The 20,132-nt window shown below is 39.9% G+C and overlaps 1 long non-coding RNA gene across 1 annotated transcript in view; it reads left to right on the top strand.

Moving 5' to 3' along the window:
* The window catches only part of LOC136760523 (uncharacterized), a 56,880-nt gene that overhangs the window by 522 nt on the left and 36,226 nt on the right, over positions 1-20,132 (top strand). The window contains exon 2 of the long non-coding RNA XR_010820209.1: positions 294-326. This is a non-coding gene — a long non-coding RNA (uncharacterized LOC136760523). The remainder of the gene's footprint in view (positions 1-293; positions 327-20,132) is intronic.

Genomic DNA, 20,132 nt, shown 5'->3' with positions numbered 1-20,132 from the left:
CAAATAAACTATAGCAAAATGCATACTTGGGGAGTATATAATTGAATCAATTTATAAAAACAAAAATTGTGTTGCATAATATAAATGCCATCATGCTTAGATTTAAGATTAAATGCATTAATACAACTATTGGGAAGAAATAGCTTTTGCCCTATTTAATGTTTATCCTTTTCAACTGAAAAGAAATATGCTGACAACAGCTAAATAAAATTATACACATTAATTCAACATACACCCTGTTTGGAGGAAAGCTGATTTATCTGGCCCTGGATTTTCTCTCTCTCTCCTGACAGCTAACAGGCTTTCATTTAAGTGGATGTTGAAAGGTGAGTCAAATTACCTCTTTGTTCTGGACTGGCTTATGTCCTTAATTAAATCATTGTTGGACAGAAAATATTCAGTGTATGATATCAGCACTGCTCTCAATTCACAACAGTTTGTACATCATGATATGGTGCGATTCTAACCTCAAACAGGTTTCGGACTCATTAAAGCCTTCCTCTAAAGTAACAATTCGTAACAATTTGTCATACAATAGAATTCTACGTGGCTCTTCCGATTGGCAACTGTATTGCATTTAATAGTCACCGTATCTAAGGAAATCAGGGTGACTTACGTGGGTGAGTGAACCATTTAGATCTCCACTGTTAACATACAAGTAGAGCATATCTAAGAATGTGTACCAAATTCATTGTTTTGTCATGGCAATGTGGGAACACTGCCAGAAGATTAAAAGGCTTTTAAGCATCATGGTCAATTTGCAGGCTCCCCTATGTGCACACTATAAGATTCTTTTCACAGTTGTCAACAAGGTTGTTTTTTCCACATTTAATTAGAATTTCCTGAGCATTGTGTAATAATTCTCTCAATCAGAGAACCAAAGGGCTATAGAGTCACATTTCTAACCAGGAATGTGGCTGTGCAATAACATTAACTGCCTTTTGAGTTTGGGATACCCCTTCTTTATCACTTTATAATTACACATATTACAGTGGATACTTTTGTATTTGTGAGGAAGTGGACCACATGTGACAACAAATGTCATATAGGTTACATATTTGAATCATGTATACATAATTTTACATAAACTTAGTTATTTTACTGTTAGTTTGAAAGCTATGTTTGGTTGTGATGAACTCATAACTGAATATTAAATAGGGTAATAATATCTAAATCAAATATGCATCTTGATCTTCACTAAGAAAGCCAAATTAATACAAACTATCAGTTTAAATGGAAAGTGGTTTGCTTTTCATTAAGCCTCACCTTTCAGTTAACTGATTATAATTCTCTTAACAGGAAAATGAATAACAATAGAATTATAAATAAATAAGTGTAAAAACATAAGTGTTACTTGAAGCAATATTGCATAAAAACAGTAATCTATCCAACACAATCTTCTACCGACCTCATGGAAAACTGTCATTATTAAGCATCAGTTTTGGAACTACAGACAGACCCTGGATTCAAACTGCCATCCTAGCCACACCACAGTGTGAAACCCAATAGGCCAAAATATCAGTATTTGTATACTCTGGAGAACCCAAGGGAGTAGCATCACCGTAAGAGTCCCATTAATCCAATGAGCCATATGACAGAATGTGTGATTGATAGGTAGGTTGAAGCTGTGACTTAGCCCACCTGCCAAAAGATATACATGCTTGTTAGACGTTTATGGCAGCTGAAGTCAAACTCTACAGCTAAAGTACAATACCATAACATAAATAAAACATTAGGTACAATACAGGTCACTTAACATGCTAAACCCATCATTGATTCAGTTTTGATCCCCACCCCAGGTGTCTGATGTAAGCGTAATCGCCTTTGTGAATACGATAACGTTTTTCATACTCATATCTCCAAGTTCTTCTTGACCAACATTTTGATGTTATTATTTAAAAAAATGTAACTGATGGTAAAGAACGATCAGTTCTTGTTCGGTTCAATCAGCTATCTTGCAAATGTTCAGAGAGAAATCAGGCTTTTATGCATTTTTCAAAAGCTAATCAAACTTCTGGGACAAACAGAGAAAGCAGAGTTGCAGAACAGCTTGCTTCCATCTTTAATAAACATGCATGGTTTGTTATCAGACTTAAAAAATTATAATAATCTATTGCCGTAGCTCACATCGTCCGATGACTTGAGCAACACTCTTGTTGTTATAAATATTGGTATTAAAAGGCTTAGCTTTCCTGATGAAGTACAGCCGCCAAAAAATTTTAAACAACTGATATTAAAGCAGATCTGTCAGTGATTGGATTTATACTGTAGATAGCATGTGCCTGAAAAAATGTTTAGTCTAATGTCTAGTACCTTCCCTTAGCAAATTATGATTTTCTCAGATAGTTTAACACAGGACATGTCTAGAGAAGCGAATGTCTAGTTTGAATGGTTTGTGAAAATTAAATCTATGTCCATGAGTGCAAGTACCTGCCACTTCTAGTTATCAGGAGCCTTCCTGTAATGATATATACAGCATATAAATAGCATATCTTGTGTTAAGGGACCACACCTCCATTCATTTTATATGGTATGCTCATTACAAGTTTATTTTAAAGTAAGATTTGTTTTCATCAGGTAGATGTTTCTTTGCCATTTTTAGTGGGATGTACTGCTCTCTTTTCCCCTATCATATGAATATGACAATCACTGGAAAGACCTGCCATATCTTGCAGGTTTGAATCAAAATAGCAATCTCAGAGATGGCACAAAAGTGAATACTTTAATCTGAAGATATTTGCCAGTTGCATTTATAAGAGCTTTGTGAAACTTTACATGATTGAACATTTAATTGCACTTACAGACTGCATCTAAGAATCTTTGCTATCGGTTTTGTCAAACATTTTAGAAGCAGGCAGATTGAATACTATAACTGATTACAGTGTTTAATAATAATAATAATAATAATTCCCCATTAAATAAATATTAAACCGGACATCATGTAACGTAGTGTGGGCATGGGAACAGGGGAACCCAGTTGCGGTGCTGGTGTGATATCAGCAGGATAGGGCAATCGGTGGTATGGCAAAGACGTGGTCGTGGTCACGGGCAAGGGTCAGGCGATTAGGCAAACGGGAAGAGCAAGGAAACAAGGCTGAGACAAGGCTAAACAAGGCAGGGGGAGAATGCTTGAAATTGTAGTGATGCACTGACAAAACTTTGCGATGACTGAGTGTTAGTGAGGGGTTTATATATGGAGCAGAGAACCAGTTAGGGAGGTGCAGGGCAAATGGGAGCAGAGGGTGATCGCATGAGTACACAGGGGTTTCAGGAATGTTGAATGAATGATTGAGCTGGGAGAAGTGACTGGTAAGGAAGGGTGATGGTGACATCTAGTGGGGAAAAGTGGAAGTGTTTAGACTGGGGGAACAGTGCTGGTCTGTGGCTGTGACATTACTACCCCCTCCACGATCGTCCATAGCCGAACTGGACCGGACACGGCAGGGACGGCCACAGGGCCAAGGAACAGGTGCAGACGGATGGTCAGCATGAAAGTCATAAATGAGGGAAGGCTCAAGGACATTGGAGGCAGGAACCCAGCAGCGCTCCTCTGGACCATATCCCTCCCAGTACACCAAGTATTGCAGGCAGCCCCAGAGGCGACAGGAGCGGAGCAGGGAGCGCACTGCGTAAGCAGGACCATCATCCAGATCCAGAGGGGGAGGAGGAGGAGCAGCAGCAGGAGATGAGACAGGCTGAAGAGAAGGCGAGGGATCCGACACCACAGGCTTTAACAGGGAGAGGTGGAATGTGGGTGCGATCCGGTAGTGAGGGGGCAGCTGCAGGCGGTAGGCAACTGGATTTACCTGGCGTAGAATTCGGAAAGGACCAATAAATCGTGGACTGAGTTTCTTGGAGGGAAGCCTCATCTTGATGTCCCAGGTGGACAACCAAACCTCATGCCCCAAGAGATTTTGTGGATGCCGGTAACGGTCCACATTATTCTTCTGGCATCGGATTGTGTGATGCAGCCAGGTGTATACTGCTTGCCAGACTGCAGCACTGCGGCGAAACCAGTCATCCAGCGCTGGGACATCCGTGGATTCCTCATCCCAGGGGAACAGGGCAGGCTGGTATCCGAGGGTGCACTGGAATGGGGTGAGGCCGGAGGAAGAACTGGTGAGGGAGTTCTGCGTGTACTCGGCCCAGGGCAAGAAACGACTCCAGTCAGTCTGGAATGTGCTGCAGTAGGAGCACAGAAAACTACTGATCTCCTGATTCAGGTGCACGGTCTGTCCATTAAACTGGGGGTGATATCTGGACATGAGGCTGACGTTCACATGTAGTGCTTTGAAAAAGGCAGACCAGACACAGGAGGTGAACTGAGGACCTCGGTTGAAAACAATGTCCTCTGGCAGCCCGTAGACATGGAAGACCTGGTTGAACAGCATCTCTGCCATCTCGAGAGCAGTGGAGAGTCCCTTCAGCGTCTTGAGGCGGGCAAATGCGGCAGTGGCGGAGTCTGTCCAGGTGAAAGTGAGTGTGGATCACTTTAACAGAGAGGTTAATGGAGAGGCAACAGTGCTGAAATTGTGGATAAACCACTGATGAAGTTTGCACACCGGTGGGGAGATGTCTGTAAGCTTTGGACTGCACGCAGGAGGAGCAAGCAATGATGAACCTGGTGACGTGACGCACTAAACAGGCCACCAGAATTTTCTCCGAACCAAGGCAACAGTGCACGCGACACCAGGATGACCAGAGGCAGGAGTCGAATGAATCCAGCACAGCAAGTGGGGGCGCATGGATTTTGGGATGTAAATCCAGTTTGCTAGACAGGTGGACGGAGCCGGAGTCCACACTGAATCTGGTTCCAGATGCTCCACTGAATGGGAGCCAGAATGCAGGAGGGAGACATGATGGATTCCATGGACTGAGGAGCAGGAGAGGAGTCGAACTGGCGAGAGAGGGAGTCCGCCTTGACGTTCTTTGATCCCAGGCGGTAGGTGAGTGTGAACTGGAAGCAGGTGAAGAAGAGCACCCAGCGCGCCTGACAGGTGTTCAGGCGCTTCGCTGACTGGACGTACTCCAGGTTCCGGTGGTCAGTCAGAACCAAGAAGGAATGCATGGCGCCCTCCAGCCAGTGACTCCACTCTTCGAAAGCCAGCTTGACAGTGTGGAGCTCACGGTTGCCGATGTCAAAGTTGCGCTCCGCCGGTGACAGTTTGCAGGAGGAGAAAGCGCAGGGGTGCAGCTTGTCCGTGGTGCTGGGAAAGCACAGCCCCCACTCCGGATTCAGAGGCGTCCACCTCCATTATGAAAGGGAGAGAGGGGTCCAGGTGTCTGAGGATGGGGGCTGTTGTGAACAGTGTCTTCAGATGGGTGAATGTGGCAGTGGCGGAGTCTATCCATGTGAAAGTCTTTTAACTGTGAGGTTAGTGGAGAGACAACAGTGCTGTAATTGCGGATACACCGCGGATAAATGTTGGCAAAGCCCAGGAAGCGCTGCAGCTCCTTCACAGTGTGGGGCTGCGGCCAGTTGGTGACAGCGCTCACCTTCTCCAGGTCCATGTACACGTTGCTGGCATCGATGATGCAGCCCAAGAACCCCAGGCGCTGGCGGTGGAACTCGCACTTCTCCACCTTGACGTACAGTCCGTTGCGCAGCAGACACTGGAGCACCTGGCACACCTGGGCGACGTGCTCAGAGAGGGAGGAAGTGTAGATCAAGATGTCATCAGCGTAGACATTGACAAACCGATGCAGGAATGATCTCAGAGCCTCGTTCATGAATACCTGGAAGACAGAAGGGGCATTGGCGAGACTGAACGGCATGACCAGTTATTTGTAATGGCCAGTGTGTGTGATGAACGCTGTCTTCCATTCATGCCCCTCTCGAATCTGGATGAGGTTGTATGCGCTGCGCAGGTCCAGTTTGGTGAACTAGCAGGCTCCTCTTAGCTGCAAAAAGGCGGCGGGTACCAAGGGCAGCAGGTACCGGTACTTTACAGTTACTGCATTGAGCCCCCTGTAATCAATGCACGGCCAAAGTCTGCCGTCCTTCTTGGAAACGTAAAAGAAACTGGCGGCAGCAGGTGACATGGACAGACGGATGATTCCCAAGTCCAGAGCCTCCCTGATGTACTCCTCCATGGCCTGAAGGGAGAGAGAGAGGGTAAATGCACCCTCTGTTAGGAGAGGTGCCCGAAAGGAGGTCAATGGCACAGTCCCTTGGTCGGTGCAGTGGCAAATGGGAAGCCTGGGTCTGTGTCAGAGCAGAGAGAAGGGGGCTCTCTATGTGTGTTGCCCGGCATGGGTGAGAGAAACAGCTCTGCCCCCAGGATATTATGTCTCCATCAGTCCAGGAGATGACTGGGTTGTGGTAAGCAAGCCACAGCAGGCCGAGAATGATGTCCGCTCCAGGAGAGTCGATCACTAGAAAGGGCAGTGTTTCTGAGTACAGCAGACCGATGGGCATTGTGATGGGTCTCGTCTTTTGGGACACTGGGTCAGAACCAATGGACTGGTTGTTGACAGCCCGGATGTGGAGAGGAGGCACACACGGTGAGAGAGGGATGTGGTGTTTCATCACTGTCGCCCTGTTCATGAAATTCCCAGCAGAACCAGAGTCTAGCAGCACATAAACAAAGACGTGTTTATCACCGAGCTGGATCTGAGCCCGGACATGGCACTGAGCAGGCATGAGTGATGAGCAGGCAGTGTGGCACTCAAAGGGCCGGCAGAGGAAGTGATGGGGGAGCCAGGACGAATCAGACACACAACCAGGAAATGTCCCGACTGTGCTCTCTTCTGTCTCATCAGGGTACAGGCATGTTCTGCCCAGTGGCATCGACTCCGTCTGACACACAGGGTTGGGTGAAGGGCTGAGGCTGGCAGGCGGATGAGACATAGCAGGAGGGGACCGGGTTCCCCTTGTCTTCATCAGGTTGTCCAGCCTGACCGCCAGCCGAATGAGTTGCTCCAGCGGGTTCTGCCTGACGAAACACAGTGACCAGAGCCAGATCTCCCCATCCACTGCCAGAGTACGGAAACTCAGGCCATAATCCATAGCGGATGAGGAGCCCTGGCACAATGTAAGTTGTTCCCCGGCGTCTCTCCCTTCTGCTGGTTGTTGAAAGACCTCCTGGAAGTGCCTCAGGAAGGCACTCAGGGACCTCGTCACCTCACCCTTTTGTTCCCAGACGGCAGAAGCCCATCTGAGCGCTTTCCTGGTCAGGAGGGTGTCGATGAAGGTGATTTGAGCCGCCACGGTGGGGAAGGACGTGGGCAGGTGGGCAAAGTACAGCTGGCATTGCAGTACAAAGCCCTTACAGTGGTCAGGGGAGTCATTGTATTTCCCAGGAACAGTCAGCCGGACTAGCTGTACAGGAGCTGCAGGGGTGACAACAGGATCCAGAGCAGCAGGAGCCGCAGTAGCCATAACCGAGGCTGTTGTTCGGGTAGGTGCTCGAGTAGCTGGTCCAGAGCGGTCTCAATTTGCCGGAGCATCCGCTCATACTCCCTCTGGGTGGCGAGGGTGGTCAGCACCGCTGGGTCCATTAGATGGCGAAGTTTTCTGTAACGTACCATGGGCACGGGAACAGGGGAACCCAGTTGCAGTGCTGGTGGGATGGCCAAGACAGGCGGGGGTCAGATATCGGCAGGACAGGGCAATTAGTGGTAAAGCAAGCACGTGGTCGTGGTCACGGGCAAGGGTCAGGCGATTAGGCAAACGGGAAGAGCAAAGTCCTGGTCGGGACGTCAAGCGGGAGGTCAAGGAAACAAGGCTGAGACAAGGCAAAACAAGGCACAGGGAGAATGCTTGAAATTGTAGTGATGCACTGAATAAACTTTGCATGACTGAGTGTTAGTGAGGGGTTTATATATAGAGCAGAGAACCAGGTTGGGAGGTGAAGGGTGAATGGGAGCATAGGGTGATCGCGTGAGTGCACAGGGGTTTCAGGAATGTTGATTGATTGAGCTGGGAGAAGTGACTGGTAAGGAAGGGTGATGGTGACATCTAGTGGGGAAAAGTGGTAGTGCTTGGACTGGGAGAAGAGTGCTGGTCTGTGGCCGTGACACTTCAAATGCCTTTTTTGTTTAGTGTTGCTTCTATATACAGTGTTTACCTACTTAAAGCATATCAACAACAGGACAGACTAATTTAATAAATAAATAACAGTTGTCGCTTTTTGTGATTCAATCATATCGTATTATTTGTAAGTTTAATACAGTTGTTTTATACCTTTATGATCAACTAGCTTTAGCATTGCCTTTTTTGTGCACAAACGTCTAATATACTTATATAAAAGCATCATGTTTTTATTTATTTATTTATTTATTTATTAATCATTAAGTGAAACATAAAAACAAAAACATTAACATTTTACACTTTACAGACATGTGTCTTACCTGCTGTGAGCATGTAGAAGTTATGATACAACTGCACTATGATTCCCATATTCTTAGTTCCAGCATCACACCATGGGTTCCAATTCATAGGAGGGGCAGTTTGTATTGAAGACCCCAACTGGGAATACATATATAAATAATTTATAGTAGAAAATTAGGCACAGGTCAAAATAATGTAATACTGCAATTGAAATAAAATAGATGAATGGCAAACACTTTTGTTAAAAACAAATACAGAATTACGGGCTCATGTATTATGTGCATAATGATCCGTACTACAAAATGAACATTGGAACTGTTGGCATTTACAAGACGTAACCATTAGGTATTACTCAGCAGTGGTGGTGGTGGTTTTACCTGTGTTAAGCTTATTGAAAATCAAGTTAACCTTTTTCAGAAATGGATGCTTAAGAAATAAATAGGCTCTTCGTATATGCAATTTTATAAAACGACAGTAAGCATTCTGCCCAAAAAAGAAGTAGGAAAAATGTAAGCTTTCAAATCTTAAAACGTAATTTGGCTAAATGCAAGACAGAGAGGAAACCAAATGAGCACAGAATAATAGAATCATTATAGAAAATATAATTAAACATTTCTCCCAGCTACATATGTGCAATTCTGGTTTAGTGTAACAATCATTTGAAGTTAGAAAAGCAACAGTTTTATCAGGGTTGTCACTTAACAGTCTCATTTCTGTGATATGAGCACTGCTTTTCATTTATAATCAACAGGTTCACTGACCTTATGTGCAAATACATGAATAAACATAGAATATGATCTCGGTTACATTTGGAGGAGAAACTTGGCAGAAATAAATGCATCCCAATTATATATTTTTATATATGGAAGAACTGTAAATTCACACGTCATAAGCATTCAAAATACAAATGAGAGTAGTTTTAAAAGCAGGTCTCGGGTATTATCTTGCAGCACCTGTGTTGCTGGCGTCCTTGGACAAAGTGTCTTTTGAAGCCTACAGTGCAGTTTATTGTGCTCAAAATGATATATTAATCTACACCACCTCATACTAAAGTTTTTTACGGGAAGTTTGGCAACAAAAACAAAACAATACAGCCAATATGAATTTACAGTTAGGTCCATAAATATTTGGACAGTGAGAATTGTCATCCTTTTGGCTCTGTACACCACAATAATGGATTTGAAAGGAAACAATCAAGAATTACACTCATTTTTATATGTGGTCCCCCCAATTATAGGAGCTCAAAGTATTTGGACAAACTAACATAATCAGGAATTAAATTGTGAGTTTCAATACTTGGTTGCAAATCCTTTGCAGTCAATGTCTGCCTGAAGTCTGGAACCCATAGACCTCACCAGATGCTGGGTTTCTTCCCTGGTGATGCTCTGCCAGGCCTGCACTGTAGCTGTCTTTAGTTCCTGCTTGTTCTTGTGGTGTTTTCCCTTCAGTTTTTTTTGCCTTCAATCTTGATTGTTTCCTTTCAAATCCATTGTGGTGGCGTACAGAGCCAAAATTATGACAATTGTGTCAATGTTCAAATATTTATGGACCTAACTAATTATTCTTACATTCTTTTATAATGTAATGCTTAAACATATTTTACTTTCATTTTAATGTACATAATACTTTATTAACTTACCAATACTTCAATACCTTTCCAAAAATCATACCATTAAGTAATCATCTTACCTACTGTTACTGTAAATGGCCCACTTAAAAAATAGATTTTGAACAAAATACTTATAAGTGTTACTGTTAATGGACACATTTTATAATAAGATGCTGTGATTGCTCATGAATTATTTCATGAGGAATCACACCACCTTTATATAAAGTGTTACCACTTTAACAGTAATTACCCGCAGCTGTTTTTTTTTTTGTTTTTTGTTTTTTTGCAATATGCCTCCTAAAATCAAAGTGGTATTTCATAATGCTGTTGTGTTTTTAGTTAGCATGAGGAAAACAAACATGCATATTTATATCAATCCATATCCATATTTTAGAGAGAAAGAGAGAGAGAGAGAGAGAGAGAGAGAGAGAGAGAGAGAGAGAGATTGACAATTAAAAAAGAACTGCTAGACTCTTGGTACAGATTTTACTGAAATACAGGCAGTAATGGGACCCCCCTCCCCCCTTTTGTTTATCACTACTGGGCACATGGGGTGTATAATACATGCTGGTGAAGGGTGGTATATCCTACAATCAATGGAACCACTTCACGTATCTAGAGGGTGTGATAATGAACCACACTGATGTTTAGTCTGCGATTGATGAGCAATTTTCAGACCTCTTCAAGTGCACACAACTTCCAACATGATAATGGCCATGTGGATAGAGTTTGCTAATGGTAACTAAAGCATTTGAGCAGCGCTGTAGTTCCCTGACTACTTTTTCACCCCACATGACATAGATTACATTTTGGACAAACATTGGACAGTATAAGATAATCTGGTACAACAGAACATTATGCAAGTATGACATCCACAGGCACTCATTCAGATGAGACAATAATAGGACATACATTAATGCTAATACACATAGTACAATCAATTGGTGAAAACTCCCCACTGAAGTAAAGTAATTTGAGTATGCATGATTAGTCCTCCAAAGATACTTCAGTTAATTACAAGCAAGTGCGGTCATGTGTGGTAAATGAATAAAGGCTTCATCACTATTAAAATAATTTGGTGCATTATTAAATTCTTGAATGTTAAAAATATCATCACATCGACAAACTATATCAGTTAATCTATGTAATGAAAATGCTATAACATAATAAACACAGCTAGTTAACCCTTAGTGGCAGTCTATCTTCATTAAAACTGTTCCCATTTTATATAATAGACTAACCACACTAAAAGGACATGCAAGGAATAAAGGAATATGTTAATATTAATTATGATATATTCACATTGCATTCTAAATGATCTCTACTGTCAATACGTATCCTTGATGTGACATCTACAATTTTAACTAACATAATTGTATTCCAAACAGAAAATCTCAAGGTGATTTGCTGCACTGTGCTCCATTTTGCACATCAAAATGTGGGTTAAAATTACTTGAAGGTGAAATTTAACAGCTTTTCTTGCCTCCTCCTCTATGCCGTGACAAGAAAAAATATTAAAATCAGATAAGGTCTGTACAATGGCTGTCATTTTCTTCAAAAGTTTCCATTTGGCAAATCATTCTGATATATCATGCAGGATTTAGCATGTTATACCAACTCCACCAGTCTTTGAGTATTGTGTCATAATATTAATCCTTTAATGGTTTCTTTGTTTATTGGTACTCTGAGGAATGTTCAATTTTATTCACAATGTCTGCTGCTGTCTATAATTTACATCTTGCCAGCAGTATAAGCACTTCACATCTCTGAACAAGAGTTTTTTCTTTCTGTTTTTGTCTTCTGCTTTGTCTAGTCTGCTAGGTGTGCAAGTAAAAGTTCAGATGAAAAAGCACTGTGTACTTTCCATTAAACAAATACTTGGGTAAAATGTATGACATCTTTTTACAAATTAAAATAAACCACTGATTATATAAAGACTCCTAGAAATCCAAACACCTCCAGACACACTGAAGCCTGAAATATTAAAATATCAATGCTAAACAAAACTGTACGCATGTGACAATCCATCTTATTGTCCATCCATTAACCACAAACTTAAACATTTGTTTGAAAAATAAGGCAACTTTCATACATTTTAAGCAAACCCCATGTTACACAAGACATTAAAGTTTATAAGGCTTAAACATCCACAGACAAAACACTAGAATGTTGAGACATTTGTGAAATCTAAGTACATTTAGTCTACTGTGCCTAGAAATGACAAAATCAGATAACACCTTTAACCAAAAAATAGTTTTACACTAAAAACATTAGATTTTGAAAGTGGAGGAAGAAATTAAATAGATAGAAATTACAATATGGGCAGAAAATATAATGGATCATAGATTTTGTGGGAAAAATATGTTACATAACCAGGTTAAACGAACCGAATGCATAAGGCTTGGAGCAAATAAGACTTGGAAGAGATAAAAACAATGTATTACAAATCTTGAAACTAATTGACAAAGTTATGTGAAACATCTGTTCAAGATCTAATTGATTACAATTAATTCAAGTCTGAGAATAGAATGCATTTTGTTAACAGAATGAATGGTTTATATAACAAAAACACACAACTGAAAAATACAAGAAAGGCTTATTGGATCAATACACTTTCTTCCACAGAACAATTCAAAAGGGGCTCCACGTATGTGTAATTAGTCATATGTGCTTTGTGTCTGCATGGATAATCACGAATAGCAAAAATCAGTCATGTCAATTTGTTTTCACATTAATTTACCTTTTTGTCTCTAGGTTCCAGATACAAGCTTAACTTGTCAAGTGATAATAAAATAAATAAATATGCAAAACAGCTACACTGCTAAAGCTGACATGAAGATTTTATTATGCAAGACATTTATGGACCTGTTGTAAGAAGATATAAAAAACTGATGTACCCAAGGGTACCACTGAGTATTCCCAGACATGGAAATATAAACCCTTTTTTAATTCTTTAAATATGGAAGTTATTCAAAACATATCATTGCCATAGTGTTTGCCAATTTTCCAGAGTTTACAAAGGTTATGTATATTTTATATAGTTAGATAGGATGAGGTCAGAGAAATGTGGAATATACATTTAGTGGTAACTTAAAACATTCATTAAATACCTGCATAAGTGTTTGCTTCTTGTAAAATATGGATTACAAGAAGAAACCTTATTAAACAGCTCTCATATAAGGGGATAACAGTTTAACAGTTTCAAAGAGAGGATTTTTGGAGAACAGCAATAAATTGGCTGAATGATTTTCATATTGGAATGGTTCCATATACCATACAATCAACTGTAATAAGAAAGAAAAAGCTGAGCAGTTTAGGGGTAGACTTCTGTTGTTGTTTGTATGTCATCATGTTATTTTTCTCCATCAAAAACATATTTTACAACTTTTATATCAAATTTTTATTTAACTGAGAACAGGCCTCTGAAGAAACCTATTTTATGAACAAATTAAACTACTGCAATATTTAATAACCCTTAGATAATTTAAACCTGTGCCTATTTATTGTAATGTTTATATTAATAACATATACGTAATATGCAGTACACAAGAGAAAGATGGTTTTCTTTTACTAATCTCTTTTTTGTTTGTTTGACTTGTACCTCTGCTGATTTTCTTTCCAGTAAATGATAATTGCACATACACACAGTAGATAATATAAACAATGCATAGACAATAATTCAAAATATGTATCACTATTTTGTGGATTGTATTGTATAAAACATTTCTTGGGTAAGGAACAAAAATCTATGATTACAGTAGAGCGCAAGAAAACAGAATATGATTCATTCATGAGTGCTATTGCCCAGGCTTCTATTTCATAATGAGCTGACTAGAATAAGTGGAGCTATGATACAGAGGATCCAAGTATGAGAGGAACTTATAAATATAAGGTTTTTCCTTTGATATTTATATATTTAAAAATAAGGAATGGAATGAATACACATTATGAAAATAAAAGTTGCTTGTCATAAAGAGAAAACAAACATTTATATTTCCATCGCCATTGTTTTGTTTGATTTGATTCATATAAAAAGAAAGAATGTAACCAGCATGTATACGTGTGTGTCAGATACTATCAGTGAATAATTGTTTATTTAAATATGTCCTTCAACACCACAAACCTACTTCACATAAGAAAGGCTAGAGATTGTGATGTTATGTACTAAATCATAATGAATATTTTAATCAGGCTCCTACCCACAAAACATTTTTATTCTGATTTCTAATCTTTCATTTCACTGTAAATGAGATTGTAGTGCTTATTGAAGACAAACTTTGTTCCCTTTTTTTGATTTAAGGCTCACTTCTTTCACTATAAGAGACATTCAGTTAAAAATGACTGATTACTTAAAGAGTGACATCCTCTAAGAAAATAAAAATATATCATGGGTTTGGTATTTCATGGAAACTGTTCACTAGATTATTTTTTATTATGAGAGGTTCAAAAGAAGCACCATTAGAGAGCATAAAATAAAGTACCAGTATAACGTAGACCATACATAACCCAGAGAACGCTGAAGTTTAAGAGAAGGAGAATTTAGATATTACCTTCTAAGGACGTCCATACTAATCTTTAGATATATCACACTGCAGTCTACCTCTGTCACATTCAAGTTTCTATTACCTTGTAAAAATAAATCAAGTAAATATGGAGAAGCACACAAAACTGCCACCACATGGTGCCTAACCTTTTGACCATTTGTTCGAATGTTTTGCCTAGCTTGCTGGTTGTGTTTATTGATCTAGTTTTCTTACAGCTTACAGACCTGAAGTCTGGTTCTAGTCTGTGTTTTCCAGTTTTCACAAATGTGCAAACACACCAAGCAGTTATCACACATTCTGTATTTGTTTTACAATTTGCTGATGACTACTTCTCAACACCTAACAGTGCTTCAACCCTAGGATTATTTAAACAGCTACTGTTACAGGATGCAAAATGTGATAACATCTTTTCCATTTTACTGTTTAAAGAGCACCCTAACATATTCTGCCTTTGACGTAGTTCTTTCTTGAAACTTTCACTTTGATGATTAAAGATGTATCTTCCTTTTTTTTTCTTCCATTCTATTGCATTTATTGCTTATTAGTGATTCAAATGTATTGTTCCTGCTTACGAAATCAGTTTCACTTTTTAGTAGATCCAAGGGAACAAACGGGCAAAGGAAAAATCAACAAACACAATGGAAACAGTGTTTAGGAATGTGTATAAAGTATATTTTACCTGTTAAGCAAATATAAGAAACATGTTAAAATATCTGTTATCTTCTTGAAATTATGATATTTATTTTCTCAAATTAATTATTGTAGCATAAACAAGAATAAAACCAACCTTGGAAAACCAGTTAAAGCCAGGTAGGATTCCTTTTGAAATAGGTAACATGAAATGGCGCAAAAACATTAATGAAAAAAGGAAGACAAATAATAATTATTTTTCTTCTATTAGTGGTGTGATTTTGTCTTTAAAGTATGTCCCCATGTTTTATTATTGTTATCTAACAATTTAATTAAACATTAATGTACACCTGTACCTATGCCTGCTGTCTTTTCACATAGTCTGAAACGGTCAAATAAAATAGGGTAGTTCAAATTAAAAAAAAACTTCCAACCAGAACAAAATAAACCAAAATAAACAAAATAAATCCTGAATCAAAATGTCTTGAGTCATAGACTGGAAACTAGCTAAATGGAAAAATAACAGCTTGTACCACACAGCCTACCCTTGGTGGTTGCTGCACCATAAATATATATAAGAACTTAAATGTCTATGGGCAGCAATAGGAAAAAGCACTGGACAAAAAAAAGGCATATCATTGGCTATATGGGAACAATAATTATGGAGGCTGGTAAAAACAACTTTAGAACAAACAAAATAAAAATAAAAGATGATGTGACATACAAATTAGCACAAAGCACACACTCCTAAATTACTGCTCACTCCAATGTCACACATTAGTATGATAAATAAACCATGCAGAAACATATTCACACAGAACACACATTAGTAGTCAGTATTGGGTATGTCAAATTAGTTATAATCATATGTCAATTAATAAATAATAATCTCAGAGGTAGGTACTGTACTTACTTTTACAGAACATCATTGTAGACGACACCTTCCACCTATATTCCTGAGACCGCCTGAGTTTACTTTTATTTCAGGAGGTTGAACATGACTACAAATAGTCCACATAGAAAAGCTTCAAACTTTGCTCTTTAATATTTTCATGTAAAGCATGAATTTCCATGTGAAACTGTCATTCCCATATTTCCTATATGGATTTGTTTTATTTGCCATTAATCTTATTCTCCTGAGCATTTCTCCCATTCCCACATATCGCCTGTAAATAAATAACTATAAATGGAAATACCATAATTGTAGGAACTTTAGAGAATGTGTGTTTCAATAATAATTATGCCTTTGGTGTCTGTGGCATTACATTATTAATATTATGTATTTTACTACTACTATTACTACTACTACTACTACTACTACTACTACTACTACTACTAGTAATAATAATAATAATAATAATAATAATACAATGAAAATATAAAACCTGTAATTGACTCTGCAAACTAAAAAGTATTAAGTATTTCAATAATCTATCATGTACTAGACTGATATCAAAGCCAAAAAATGAAGAAATGGAAGTATTTCATAACCACTTAAAAAGTCTTAAAACAGACATCAAAGAAAATATCAGTCTGCCAGAATGTTTGAATGACTTTTGAAAATATGTCTCGATTCATTTTACAGTTCCTCATGAGAATTCTGCATCCCAGGACTGATTTTGTGGGCATGTAAAACTACATTAATAGTCTTATTAATACATAAAATAAATAGAATATGTTAGAAAAATCCAGCCAAGAAGAGAAAGAATGACTTATTAATATTGCATACATCTGTCTTTTTTGTAAGTTGCAGCCCGATATCCAGAGAGCCAGGACCAGAACAGTCTATGGTGGGGAAGGGATTCTTCTTTCTAGAGCAGTGGTTCTCAAAATGTGGTCTCTGGACAATAACAGACGTGGGTTGAATACTGGTGAACAGATCAATGCAGACAAAACAAGGAAGTGTGGTCAATATATCAAGCATAGTGTTGGACGATCAGACATACAGAACATCAAAGGGAATCCAGAAAACGTCATATCGAGGAACAGGCAAGGGTCCGGAAACACTAGTGGTCAGAATATTCAGAGGTAAGTAGGCTTGGTGATGTTGCAAGAGGCAGACAAAACTTCGCAATAAAGGTATGGCTGGATGACGATGGGAATGTCCGTGAGGTCGGGTGCAGGGTCTCCAGGATGGTCTCAGTGGAAATTGGCAATGAGGGATAGATCCAGAATGTCTGAAGCAGGAACCCAGGAGCGTTCTTCCGGACCGTACTCCGCCCAATCCACAAGGTACTGGTGGGCACTGCATAGGCTGGACAGATCCAAGGGAGGAGGGGAGGCCGGCTGAGAGGTAACTAGCTTTATGTCTCGTGTTGAAAGCCATACATCTTGTCCAGGTAGGTACTGAGGATCTGGATGTCAGTGCCTGTCCACCTGACTTTTTTGACAGCATATGGTTCGTTGGAGGCATGTGTCTGCCAGACTGCTGCACTGCGGCGAAACCAGTCGTCAATGGCGGGGATCTCTGTAGTTTGCTAGGTCCAGGGAAAAAGTGGAGGCTGATAACCTAGGACACACTGAAATGGAGTGATGCCTGTAGAGGAGCTTGTTAGAGAATTTTGGGCCCAAGGTAGAAACCTGCTCCAATCCTTCTTGTTCTGGCTGCAATAGGTCCGGTAGAAATCCTATTTCTTGATTCAGGCACTCGGTCTGGCCATTTGAATTCTTTGATCCGGGACAGTACGTGAGAATTTAAGAAGTTGAATCTGGTAAAGAACAGTGCCCATCTTGCCTGGCGAGGATCTCTTTGTAGCGCAGATGTACTCCAGATTCCAATGATCTGTGAGTACCAGAAATGGATGGGTAGCGCCCTTGAGCCAGTGTCAACATTCTTCAAATGCCAGTATAATGGATAACAGCTCGTGATTTCCAATTTCGTAGTTTTATTCCGCAGGAGATAGTTTCCTGGAAAAGAAAGCACAGGGATACAGTTTAGCTGGAGAGCCATGTCATTGTGAAAGAACTGCCCCCACCCCAGACTCAGAGGCATCTATTTCCACAACAAATGGTAGTGAGGGATCCGGGTGTTTTAATGTAGGTGCGGTGGTGAACAGAGATTTGAGAGAGGCAAAGGCGTCAGTAGTGGCTGCATTGTTCCAGGATAAAGTGAGAGCTGTCCCCTTAAGCAGGGAAGACAAAGGTGAAGCGACAGAACTGAAGTTTCTAATAAATCGCCTGTAGAAATTAGCAAAGCCCAGAAATCTTTGTAGCTCCTTCACAGTCCATGGTCACTCTGAGATAGCTGTCACCTTGTCTTGATCCATATGTATACCATTGGCATCGATGATGTACCCCAGGAATTTAATGTGCTGGCAATTAATTTTGCACTTTTCAGCTTTAACATATAATTCATTATGGAGGAGACATTGGAGAACCAGACGGATGTGGGAAACATGTTCTGAGAAAGTCGGGGAATAGATCAAGATATCATCAATACAGACAATAACAAATTGATTTAAGAAGGGTCACAGTACCTCGTTAACAAATGCCTGGAAGACAGACCAATCTAAAAGGCATGGCGAGATATCATAATGACCGCTATTTGTAATAAAGGCTGTAATAAAGGTTGTATGCACTGCAGATAACCTGTTGGGTGAAAAACCTGGTGCCTCGAACTTGTTCCAATACAGGCACAAGGGGAAGAGGATAGCGGTATTTTACATTTAATGAATTGAGTCCTCTGTAATCTATGCAAGCTCGGAGCCCGCCATCCTTCATTCCAACAAAAAATAATGCTCAGACTTTCAGGTGCCCAAACAGAAACTGTTGTGCAGCGAGCAAAGATTCCAAAGTCAAATTCCATCTCTTCAAACACAACACACATTTGTCCAAATGTGTTACACTGCCCAGAGAGCATCTGACTACAGTAAGCTTATGGCAGGATTTGAATCAGTAACCTCCAGGCTATAGCAGTGATCCTACGCTCAGAGGAGAAAGGACTTTACTTGCTGGTTACTCTGGAACAATGTCCAAACTTGCTGTTTTTATTAATACAATTTTGATATTAATGGAACTTTAATGGATTTAGCTTAAATTTAAACTTAATTTTAATTTAATTTCCCCACAAATCATCCAGTGTGGATGCTCAAAGATGTCTCAGTTCCAGGTTCCTGGGGACTTTGAATAGTCCGGGATTTTGAAACAACCTTTCTAATATTTTCATGTGCACTCCTATTGCATATAAAAAACATACTCGTCCTCATGTATCCTTAAAATGTAGGACTTCTGAGAGAATTCAGAAACCCTGGGTATTTTTTCAAATTTTTGTTTGAGAAGGTAGTGTATTTTCCATATACATGTTATAGAGGCAGAAAGGACTTGTGATCACCTGCTGTATAATTGACTTAGATGTGGTCTTTTCAATTTGGAAGAAATAAACATGTGAAATAGATCTCAACAGACCTCCGCAGAGAACGATTTTAGGAAAACTATCCATTACAAGGATTAAAACAACAAGGACTCATGGGAGAAAGGCGTCTTGTTTACTCACACAGATTGAAATTTAGTCCAGGGGTCAGAAGTAAACCCATTTTAAATAAGATAATTAAATAAACAGTAAGTAGGTTTACACACTACCAAGTCTGTCTGCTATTTCTCAACTCAGCCTTTGATAAATCATTACAGAAAGAAAACACTTCTGAATTCCTTATGATCCAATAAAATACACAAACAGAATGGGAGTATACTGAACTTCTCACTGTACCCTTCAAGAACCTATCAATATTAGTCTCCTATATTTATTGTATAATTGAGGTTTTAGGGAGGGAGACTGGAGGCTTTTCTCTCCTCTAAAATTCCTCCTCTGGTATATGCTCAGTGGGCAATATGGAAAGTGGACAACAAGGTATTTTCTCTGAGCTGCATTCATTGCCCATTTTACACACAAAATGTGTTTAGTGCTTCTTTGCACAGGTGGGTGGGGCTTTGCCCTGCCACCCAGAAAATGCCCTCCCGTAGCACCACCTTGGTCAAAAATTCATCAGCCCTCCCCCGGTCGAGAATTTGTCCATCACCC

The sequence above is a fragment of the Amia ocellicauda genome, chromosome 10 (assembly GCF_036373705.1).
Source record: "Amia ocellicauda isolate fAmiCal2 chromosome 10, fAmiCal2.hap1, whole genome shotgun sequence".
Lineage (NCBI taxonomy): Eukaryota > Metazoa > Chordata > Actinopteri > Amiiformes > Amiidae > Amia > Amia ocellicauda.
Note: the sequence above shows the minus strand (reverse complement) of the source record. Positions and strands in the feature narration are given on the sequence as shown.